The sequence below is a fragment of the Lynx canadensis genome, chromosome B3 (assembly GCF_007474595.2).
Source record: "Lynx canadensis isolate LIC74 chromosome B3, mLynCan4.pri.v2, whole genome shotgun sequence".
In the NCBI taxonomy this organism is placed as follows: Eukaryota; Metazoa; Chordata; class Mammalia; order Carnivora; family Felidae; genus Lynx; species Lynx canadensis.
This window is the reverse complement of record NC_044308.2, coordinates 48,641,620-48,653,696: the sequence shown is the minus strand read 5'-3', so window position 1 is coordinate 48,653,696 and position 12,077 is coordinate 48,641,620.

Sequence of the window (12,077 nt, the reverse complement as noted above, 5' to 3'; positions counted from 1 at the left end):
ACTGGGTTTATTTTGATGTCATAATCACTGAAAAGCACTCATTAATCATGAGAGCTAACCGCAAACAAAAGGAGTCTCATCCTTTTGAGACAAGACCCCTAAAAGTCACTCAACTGCACAAAGAATTTCAGAAAGAAGGTGTAAACATGAAGCTAATGTGTAGTCTTAACAGCTGCATCATGGACAAGCACCATCGCCACAGATTCAGCTTTAAAAGACAGGATATGGTATGTGCAGGAGACAAAATTTACCCTTTCTCTAGTAAGTTTTGAGGAAAATTCGTAATTAGAAGATCCAAACTAGGATAGGCTGAGGAAAATTTTGTACAGAAGGCACATCTAAGGAGAAACTCACCATCCCCTCCCCCCAGCTGGAATGTAAGCTCCATGCAGACAGGAATTTTATCCACTTCACTACTGTATCCTCTGGTACCTGACAATGACTGGCAAGTGTTCAAAATTTTATTGTTGTTGAATGAATGCATGCATGAATAGACAGACTGGAAGTGACCGTAGGATGATGGGATTGACAGAGTTTTGTTCAGTGTGATAAAGCCTAAGCTAGTTGTATGATAAAGCAAATTGGGTCTTACATTCTACCTTGTTGAGAGATGAGCTTTGGAAATATCAGTCAGTATGGAAATGTAGAATTTTTATTACATAAACCTTAGTGCAAGGAGAGTGGTTGAGCAAAATCATTGCTAAGAGATTTTGAATTCTTTATTGTAATTCCCTAAAGCTAGAGACTCAGAAATAGTATGTAAATCAAGAGAAGCAAATTGGCCTTTTTTTAAATGATTCATCAGAAATAAAAAGACCATTTTACTTGGCTATGGATTTTTACATCAATTTGACTTCCAAATTCTGACTACTTAGTTGCTACATACCAGAATTACTTGGAGGGCATTCTGAAATTTCACATTCCCAAACCCCTCCCCAGATTTACTGAGTCAGAATTATTGGGAATGAGGTCTGGAAATCTGTCTTTAGATGCTCTCTTGGTGATTCTTTTTTTTTTTTTTTTTCAACGTTTTTTTAATTTATTTTTGGGACAGAGAGAGACAGAGCATGAATTGGGGAGGGGCAGAGAGAGAGGGAGACACAGAATCGGAAACAGGCTCCAGGCTCCGAGCCATCAGCCCAGAGCCTGACGCGGGGCTCGAACTCACGGACCGTGAGATTGTGACCTGGCTGAAGTCGGACGCTTAACCGACTGCGCCACCCAGGCGCCCCAAAATATATTTTTTTAATGTTTATTTATCTTTGAGGGACAGAGAGACAGAGCACGAGCAGGGGAGGGGCAGAGCAAGAAGGAGACACAGAATCCGAAGAAGGCTCCAGGCTCTGAGCTGTCAGCACAGAGCCCGATGCAGAGCTTGAACTCAAGAACCATGAGATCATGACCTGAGCCGAAGCCAGACGCTTAACCGACTGAGCCACCCAGGTGTCCCTAAAGGAAAAATATTTAAAGAGTCCATCTTAATTTTTATGAAGGATAAATTGGGGTTGAGAGGCAATGAATTGATATTCACACAATGCTAGTGTGCACTTTAACCTAGGAAAGATCCCTAAGTGACCCCATATCAATAGCACCTCTGGTTCTGGAATATGCTCTATCAAAAAATGGTGCCTTCCAAATTTTTGCTATCTTGCCTTTTTAAAAATTTTTTAATGTTTAGTTTTGAGAGAGAGAGAGAGAGACAGAATGTGAGTGGGGGAGAGACAGAGAGAGAGGGAGACACAGAATCCAAAGCAGGCTCCAGGCTCCAAGCTGTCAGCACAGAGTCTGATGCGGGGCTTGAACTCCAGAACCAAGAGATCATGACCTAAGTTGAAGTTAGATGCTTAACTGACTGAGCCACCCAGGCGTCCCGCTATCTTGTTTTAAATGTATATTTATTTTCAAGGCTGTGGAATATGGGGCAGAGTTTAGCTTCAAAATACCCTTGAAGTCATTCTCCTTAACCTCCTACATCCCATCCATAAATTGTATACATTTCATAAATTTTACCTCCTAAATATTTCTGAGATGTATTCTTTCTCTATTCCTGCTGCTACCAACCAATTCCAGCCATGACCATTTATCTCTGTTCTAGACTAATACACTAATCACATAGTAGTTTCTCCCACATTCACCTTAACCTACATTCAGTCCATTTTCTACTCTGTAGACAGAGTGCTCCTTTTTATTTCGAATTTTAGACTCATTATAGGTACAGGGAAGGCCTGTGCATTCTTACCCTGGCCTCCCCCAATGTCAACATCATGTACAACTATAGTACAATATCAAAACCCAGAAACTGACATTGGTACAATCCTAGAGCTTACTTACATTTTACCAGTTATGCATGCACTGATGTGTGTTATGTATGTTTGTGTGCATGTGTAGAGCTCTATGCAATTTTATCACATGTGTAGTCTTGTGTAACCACCACCACAATCAAGATATTTGACGATATCATCACCACAAGACTCCCTGATAGCAAGATTCCCTTGTATTATCCTTTTATGGCTATACCCACCCACTTCCCATCTCTAACTTATCAGTGGCAAGCACAAATCTATTCTGCATTTTTATAATTATGTTATTTCATGAAGGTCACACAAATGAAATCATGCAGTATGTATCATTTTGAGGTTTTTTTTCCACACAACATAATTTCCTTGAATTTCATCCAAGATTGTGTGTGTCAATGTTTTGTTCCTTTTAACTACTTAGTGATATTCTATGGTATGGATATACCACAGTTAAAGCATTCACTCATTGAAAGACTGCATGGGTAATTTCTACTTTTTGGTTAATATGAATAAAACCATTATGAACATTAATGTACAAATTCCTGTGTGAAAATAAGTCTTCATTTTTCTGGGATAAATGCCCAAGAATGCAATCGCTGGGTCGTATGGTTAGTCCATTTTTAGTTTGAAAGTAACTGCCAAACTATTTTCCAGAGTGTGGAGTGCTCTTTTTAAAACACAGAAATCATCCTGTCATCACTTTACATTAAACTCCTCAATGGCTTCCCACTGCTATTATAATTAAGACTAGATTTATTTTTTTTAAAGATGAACTATAAGGCTTATATAATATGATTTCCACTGATTTCTTCAGCCTCATCCTGTACCACTCCCCTTGCTTTTGAAACGCACTGGGCTTTTAAAAATTTCCTTCAACATTCTCCTGCCACAGGGGCTTTGCAAATGTTTCCTCTTTGGAGAATGCTTTTCTCTCTGGTCCTAGTCCAATGAACTCCAACTCTACTTTTTTTTCCCTTGAAGTATTTATCTCCTCATTGAAACCTTCTTATAACCTACCTCAGGTTCTGTTTTTTCATGTTCCTTTCCTTCAACACTTCTCTCAGTCTGAAATTACATATTAATTTCTGTGAATACCTGATTAAATTTTATCTTCACCTCCAGACTCTGAAATTCATCAGAGCCAGGGTTATGTTGATTTTTGCTTATTATTGTCTAGCACATATCAGGTGCTCAATAAGAATTTTTTTAAGTTTATTTATTGATTTTGAGAGAAAGAGAGAGAGTCAGAGAGGGAGGGAGAAAGACAGAATCCCAAGCAAGCTCCACGCTGTTAGCACAGAGCCTGGGCTCCGTCCCATAAACCGTAGCTGAAATCAAGAGTCAGATGCTTAATGGACTGAGCCACCCAGGCACCCCAGTTAACATTATTTTTTGAATGAATGAGTGAACAACATACTAGCAAAGAATTCAATGTCAAAGCCTTAATGTTCCATAATTTTGTTTATCCGTTATCTATTTAAGATGTATTAGCTACTCTAAAGCTGGTAGAAAAAAAGATAATTAACTACTCATGTTCAGGGTGGTCTGCTAAGCAATAGATTCCATTAACCAAATTTCAGATCCATATACAGGTTACATTAATACATTCTGAAATATACGTTACTTCAGCTAAGATTTATTTCTAAATATTTTTATTGGATAAATATTGAAAATTTTAAAAAGTGATTAATAGGCCATTTGTAATTCTTTAAAAATATTAAGGAGGCTTGCAAGTCAAGAAAGGAACAAATGTCTATGTAGGCCTCCAGCTTGATCTTTGTTTGTCGTATGAACCTGACAAGCCTTTTGCAAACAACACCCAAAGACTTTAATTTCACATAACCATCCTAAGAAGGTCTGTGGTACCTTTCCCGGGGCAGACTGGTTAAAAACATTCCTGGTTACGTAGAGGTGCCTCCAGTCAGGCACCTGTTTTTGATCTTTGATTTTAAAGGCAGTTAATCACATGCTTCTTCTGTGACAGCTGATGAAACCAATATGGCAAAGTAATGTGGGATTTTTGCCTTGTTTTGCTCTGTTTCTTACAGCAATGGGAAAAGAGGCAGATTTTTTTCAGGATGTAAATACTGCCAACATAGGCAGACTGCAACACTGTGGGTGCTTGAGAAATTTTTTAAGAGCATGTGGGAATGAGCAATATATGTGCATACTCGTGAATGAAACACAGCAAAGCAGGACTACCTAAGAAACATGACAAATCTTGGTGTTAAAACAACAAACTGTAAATATGGAACAATTGGCATTTTATGAAATATCTTTTAAAAGACAGAAAATGTGCCAATTTTAAGCCTTTTTGTTTTGTATGTGTGTTTGGAAGGAAAGAGTGGGAAAAAGAAGGCAAGGTAATGACAACTTTGTGCAATAACCTTCCTTGGAGTCCCCCCATTTCTTTGTACATTCACATTTTTTATGGAGACACAATTTACATGTTATCAAATTCACTGTTGTAACATGTACAATTCAGTGTATAGTATTTTATTCACTTTTTAGTGTATTTTCGTATATTCAGAGTTGTGCAACCATCACCACTATTTAAATTCACAACATTTTATCACCCCAAAAGGAATAAACTTATTCAATGGATTGCAATATTATTCATTTTTCCATTTTTGACACTCAGTTTGTCCCAGATTTGGCTATGAAGAGCCTTACAGCTGATTCCTGTGGTCTTTTGAACATATCTCATAATTCTTTGAGCACTTCCTTAGTTTCTGACACAAGATGTTCTAGAATCCAGTACTGTCTCTGCCCCGGCCCTGAAATTAGCAGTTTTCCCCCAAGAAGCCTTGATCCCTTTTAGTGGGGAATGATATTTAGAAAATAAACTCTGAGTACTTTGTTTGCTATTGCTACTGAAGTGTCACTGATTATAGGTTATTTTTTTGGGGGGGGGGAGAATGCAATGTCATATAGCTCAACTATATATATTAAATCATGAATGCATATCAATATACATAGATACCTCTAATTCTGAGTCAATTTAATGTGGTTTTCCCCTCTTTGTATTTTTCTTCTCCTACAGTGAGAAGAGTTCCCTGAGTTCCCATATTTATTAGGGCTTTTATTACAAAATAAGCAAAATGTAATAGACATTTCTCTAAAGAAGACATCCAGATGGCCAACAGGCTCATGAAAAGATGCTCAACGTCACTCCTCATCAGGGAAATACAAATCAAAACCACACTCAGATATCACCTCACGCTAGTCAGAGTGGCTAAAATGAACAAATCAGGAGACTATAGATGCTGGCGAGGATGTGGAGAAATGGGAACACTCTTGCACTGTTGGTAGGAATGCAAACTGGTGCAGCCACTCTGGAAAATAGTGTGGAGGTTCCTCAAAAAATTAAAAATAGACCTACCTTATGACCCAGCAATAGCACTGCTAGGAATTTATCCAAGGGATAGAGGAGTGCTGATGCATAGGGGCACTTGTACCCCAATGTTTATAGTAGCACTCTCAACAATAGCCAAATTATGGAAAGAGCCTAAATGTCTATCAACTGATGAATGGATAAAGAAGTTGCGGTTTATATACACAGTGGAATACTACTTGGCAATGAGAAAGAATGAAATATGGCCTTTTGTAGCAACGTGGATGGAACTGGAGAGTGTTATGCGAAGTGAAATAAGTCATACAGAGAAAGAGATAACCATATGTTTTCACTCTTATGTGGATCCTGAGAAACTTAACAGAAGACCATGGGGGAGGGAAGGGGAAAAAAAAGAGAGGGAGGGAGACAAACCATAAGAGACTCTTAAAAACTGAGAATAAACTGAGGGTTGATGGGGAGGTGGGAGGGATGGGAAAGTGGGTGATGGGCATTGAGGAGGGCACCTGTTGGGATGAGCGCTGGGTGTTGTATGGAAACCAATTTGACAATAAATTTCGTATTAAAAAAAACTCAAAAAACAAAATAATCAAAATGTGAAAGCACAGCTTTCATTTATAATTTCAAAATTATATTGACACACACAAATTACAAACACATGCACTCATGTATACATGTACAGACAACTTGAGAGTGTATCATCATTCATTACAATGAATTTTAGCCCTCTTTCCCCAAGATGCAAACCTCACTACTTCTCACTCTACTATTATATTATGGCTTCATTTTTTTGGATGGTAAAATTACTTTGCTTTTTAAGGGTTATAAATTAAAATGTAAATTATGGCTTATAATTAGTTAATACCTAATACAATAGATACTGTAGATAGCTCTTATAAGGCTTGGTTGGAGGGAATTGAGGTAAAAAAGGTTGAGACAGAGAGAGGTAAGGATTGAAGGAAGTCAGGGAGGGTTGAATAATACAAAAAGTAAAAATTTTCTAATTTTCAATTTTCTTTTATGTATGTATTGATCTCAGCATGAATATATGTGTAAACATATGTAGGCAGTATGTATAGTGGTATAGTGTCAGTATATGTATAGTGGTTAACCTTTCTGATTCCTGGATCCAGCTGCCTGATCTCAAATACTGCTTCAATGTATATTAGCTGTATAATGTTGGGAAAGTACTTGGCCTCTCCATGCCTCAGTGTCCTCATCTGCAACAGAGGGACAATAATAAGGTTGTGAGGATTAAATGAATTAATGTACATAAAGTGCTTAGAATAGTGCCTGATACATAGTAAGGGCTATGTAAATGCTTGTTATTATTGTATTTAGTCTCTATTTTCTTACAAAAATAGAATCAACTTATACATACCTGTTATGTGAACTTGATTATATTACATGTTTATTTCCACAACTATGAATAAAGATATGCCTTATTCTTTGCCATGGCATCATCATATTCCATTATATAGATATACTGTAATTTAATTTTTCAGTCTCTATTGATGAGACAGGATGTTTCCATTTTTCCTATTATAAACTGTGCTAAACATTCTTGTACATAAATTTTATTTTCTTGCCAAACTGCCCTGTAAAAAGTAAACTTATATATCCTTCAGTAACTTGTTTTTATTTCCTTCTTCCTAGGGGTCAGTGGTTTTCAATGTTTTTTCTGCTTCCATCCCATCCACAGCCACCGAGAGCATGTCCTGTCATCCAGAATATTTTGCATTAAATGATTCGTAGCAGTTCAATGGTGCAGCAGAGATGCAGAAGCTGCAATTTGTGTCTCAGTGGACTTCCTCCTTCTGTCTTTCCCTTCCTCCTTTCTTTCCTTCCTTTCTTCTCAGAGTAACAGAACTCTGTGTTTAGCTGGGAAAATGTCTGCCTAGAACGAAGACTCTCTTTTCTAGGGTGTCTTGCAGAAAGGTGCAACAGTTGACTAAGATCTGAGCAATGAGATGCAAGTGTCCTTAAAAGTGGGAGCCGTTCCCTTCTTTCCTGTATGTCAGCTGGAACAGGATGTGAATGTAATAATGGTGCTCCAGCAGCCACATATGACCGTAAATGAACTCAAAATGGAACCCATGCATACATGGAGTAAAAAGATAAAGAAAGCCTGCAACCCTAACACTGTTGAATCCCTAACCAGCCTTGCATTGATCACTTCCAGTCTTCCTGACAACAGAGAAGTAAACTTCTGTTTTGTTCAAGTCACTGCTATTTTCAGTTTATCTCTTTCTTCTTGTGAAACTGAATCTTAATAAAGGGTTATATGAGAATCTTGGGGTTGAGGGTTTGAAGGGAAGGTGTTTAGGGATTTGAAAAAGTCTCTTTAGATAAAAATCCCTGATACAGGTCTTGCATATGTCTTTTGCATATTTTTTAAAATTCTGAGTTTTTTAAAAAAAGTTTATTTTTGAGAGAAAGGGAAAGAGAGAGCATGGGGGAGGGGAAGAGAGAGAGAGGAAGAACCCCAAGCGAGCTGTGCACTGTCAGTACAGAGCCTGACTCTGGACTCAGTCCCAAGAACAGTGAGATAATGACCTGAACCGAAATTAAGAGTAGGACGCTTAATTGACTGAGCCACCCAGGCATACCTGTTTTTTTGTTTTGTTTTGTTTTTTTGTTTTTTGTTTTAAGTAAACTTCACGCCCAGTGCAGAGCTCAAGGCAAGGCTTGAACTCACGACCCTGAGATCAAGACCTGAGCTGAGATCGACAGTCGGAGGCTTAATTCACTAAGCCACCTAGGCACCCCTAAAATTCTGTTTTTAATACTTGTTTGCTGCCCTTGTGAACTGGAACATTAAAACATTGTATATTTAAATGGATTCTTGCCTTGTTCAAGCAATAATTTTTAATAAAAAAGGAAGCTACTAAATCTAACATTTGTAAATTTTAAATTTATTGAACTTACTTGGTGCTTTTGGCAAAATTGGGTGTCTATATATAGGAATCTGGTTCTCTAATACACTGTCTTGATTGTGGTTTTATAGTAAATCTTGGTTTATGGTGGTATGAATAGTTGTTTTTTTACCTGCTAGATAATACTCAACAATTTAACCAAACAATAGTTTGTTTAAGTTGTTCTCCTGAGGGACAGGTTATTTCTACATTTTTACCATTATGAATAGTTCTGCCAGGGACAATTTTGTGTTTGTTTTTTGTGCACATGTGCAAGTTTTTTTTTTCTAGAATAGGTGCCTAACAATGCAATTACTAGAAGTTGCCAAAATGCTGTTCAAAGTAATTTCATCAGTTTATATCCTCCTAGAAGAGTATAAGGGATCCTAGAGCTTCCCATCCTTGCCAAGTTATTATTGTCAGCCTTTTCTCATGTATGTCAATATCATGGGTGTGAAGAGTTATTTCATTGTTTTAGATGCATTTCTCTAATTACCAAATGGTTTGTAAGCCATTCGGATTTCCTTTTCTGTGAATTGTCTATTTAGATACCCACGCCCATCTTTCTATTGTGTGGCTTGAAGTTTTCTTATTGCTTTTTTTGAAATTCTTTATATGTCTGGATACCAAACCTGTGAGGTTGATATTTGCACATAGCTTCTTCCAGTACACAGTTTGCTTTTAATTGTGTTTAGGTTATCTTTAGTCATGGAGAGGCTATAAATTTTAATGTAGTTGAATTGTCCATCTTTTAGTTATAGTTTTTGCTTTTAGTTAAGCACATTTTTAAAATACATTTGCCTATCTTGATATAAAAATTTATTTTCTTCTAAAGTTTAACAATTTAGCTGTACTTTTCACAATCTGGTCTTTAAGGCTTTTCCCATTTCTGGCATAAGGTAGGCTTCTACTAATATTACCTTTTTCATATGGAAATTTCTGTGAGAAACCATATTAAGATTTTCGTTTGAACTGCCTTAAATATATAGATTTATTAGGAAGTATTGACATTTTTAAGATAGTGAATATTCCTGTCCATAAACATGTCCTATCTCCTTCTTTAAATAGGTGTTCAAGCATGTCCTTCAATAGAGTTTTGTAATTTTCTCCATGAAAGTGTTATACATATTTGGTATGTTATGTATTTTTTTTAAAGTTTATTTATTTTGAGAGAGAAGAGAGTGTGAGTGGGAGGGGGCGGAGAGAGAGGGAGAGAGAGAAAGAGAATTCCAAGAGAATTCCAGGGGCCCCCTTATGTTATATTCTTAATCCTTAATTTTTGTTGATATAGTAAATTATGCTTTTCTTTAAAATTACACATTCTAGGGGCGCCGAGGTGGCTCAGTCAGTTGAACATCTGACTTCAGCTCAGTTCATGATCTCATGGCTTGTGAATTTGAGGCCTGCACTTTGGATCTTCTGTCTCCTCCTCTCTCTGCACCTTCCCCACTTGTGCTTTCTCTCTCAAAAATAAACATTTTTTTTATTATATAATATAAATAATTTATATATAAGTATAAACGAACACTTAAAAAATTACATGTTCTATGGGCGCATGGGTGGCTCAGTCAGTTGTGCACCCAACTCTTAAAAAAAAATTTTTTTTTAATGTTTATTTTTGAGAAACAGAGTGTGAGTGGGGAAGGAGCAGAGAGAGAGGGAGACACAGAATCCAAAGCAGGTTCCAAGCTCCAAGCTGTCAGCACAGAGCCTGACATGGGGCTTGAACTCACAAACTGCAAGATCATGACCTGAGCTGAAGTCAGACACTTAACTGACTGAGCCACCCTGGTGCCCCCGGTGGCTCACTCTTTATTTTGGCTCAGGTCATGATCTCAGTTTGTGGGATCAAGCCCCACACCAGGCTCTCTGACAACTTGGGGCCTGCTGGGGATTCTCCTTCTCTCTTTCTCAAAAAAAAAAAATAAACATATTTTTTAAAATAAAATAAAATAAAGCTACATGTTCTAGGGGTTTGTTGTTGATATTTAGAAACTCATTTGCACTTTGTATTTTGATCTTATACCCATCAATCTTACTTAACTCCTCTATTTGGACTAATAGTTTGTTTATAGATTTTTCTTGGATTTCCTATGTAGGTGATCACATCATATACACATAATGAGTTTTGTTTCTTCCTTTGCAATCCTACCTACCAACCCATGTGATGTTGTCTAGCTATTATAGTACATTGTTAAATAGAAGTGGTAATGTTTTCAAGGTTCATCAATGTTGTAGCACGTGTCAGAACTCCATTCTTCTTTTATGACTGAAAAATACTCCATTGTATAAATACACCACATTTTATTTATCTGTAGATGGACATAGGTTGTTTCTAACTTTTGGTTATTGTGAATAATGCTGTCAATAAAAATTGGTGTACAAGTATCTGTTTCAGTCCTTGTTTTCATTCTTTTAGGTATACATCTGGCAGTGAAATTCCTAGCTCATATGGTAATTCTATGTTAAGCTTTTTTGAGGAAGCTGAACCATTTTCCAAAGTGGTTGCACCATTTTATGTTCTGACTAGCAGTGTATGAGGGTTCCATATCTTTGTCGGTATTTATTTCCTTTAAAAAATTAAAATTTTTATTATAGCTATCCAAGTAGGAGTGAAGTGGTATTTCATTGTGCTTTTGATTTGCATTTCTCCATTGACTAAGGATGTTGAGCATCTTTTCATATGCTTGTTGGCCATTTGCACATTCCTTTGGAGAAATGTCAACTCCTTTGCCAATGTTTAAGTTGGATTGTTGGTCTTTTTATTGTTGTATTTTAGAAGGTCTTTATATTTTTGCTTTATACAGTCAATGCTGATTTAGATTTATCCACATTTCTCTATGTCTTTGCTCATCATGGCTTTTTGGTAAAAACAGCTTTACTGAGGTATAATTCATATACCATATAACATACCCACTTGAAGGGTATGATTCAATGGTTTTTAGTATATTCACACAGTGGTACAACCACCATCACAATAATTTTAGAACATTTTTGTCACCCCAAAAAGAAACCCTATTCCCACCATCAGTCATGTCCCATTTTCTACAACCTCCAGTCCTGTGCAACCACTAGTATATTTTTGTCTCTATTGATTTACCTATTTTGAACATTCCATATAAATGGAATCACACAATACGTGTGTGATTCCAATATGTGGATTCCAATCCACAATATGTGGGTTTTTTGACTAGCTTCTTTCACTTAGCATGCTTTCAAAATTTATCCTTGTAGGATTTATCAGTACTTCATTCCTTTTTTTAAGTTTATTAGTTTATTTATTTATTCATTTATTTTGGTGGGGGGGAGGCAGAGATAGAGGGAGAGAGAATCCCAAGCAGGCTCTATGTTGCCAACACACAGCCTGACACAGGGCTTGAACCCACAAACTATGAAATCATGACCTAAGCTGAAATCAAGAGTTGGACTGACTGAGCCACACAGGCACTCCAGGACTTCATGCCTTTTTATTGCTGAGTAACAGTTCATTGAATTGATACATCACAATCCATT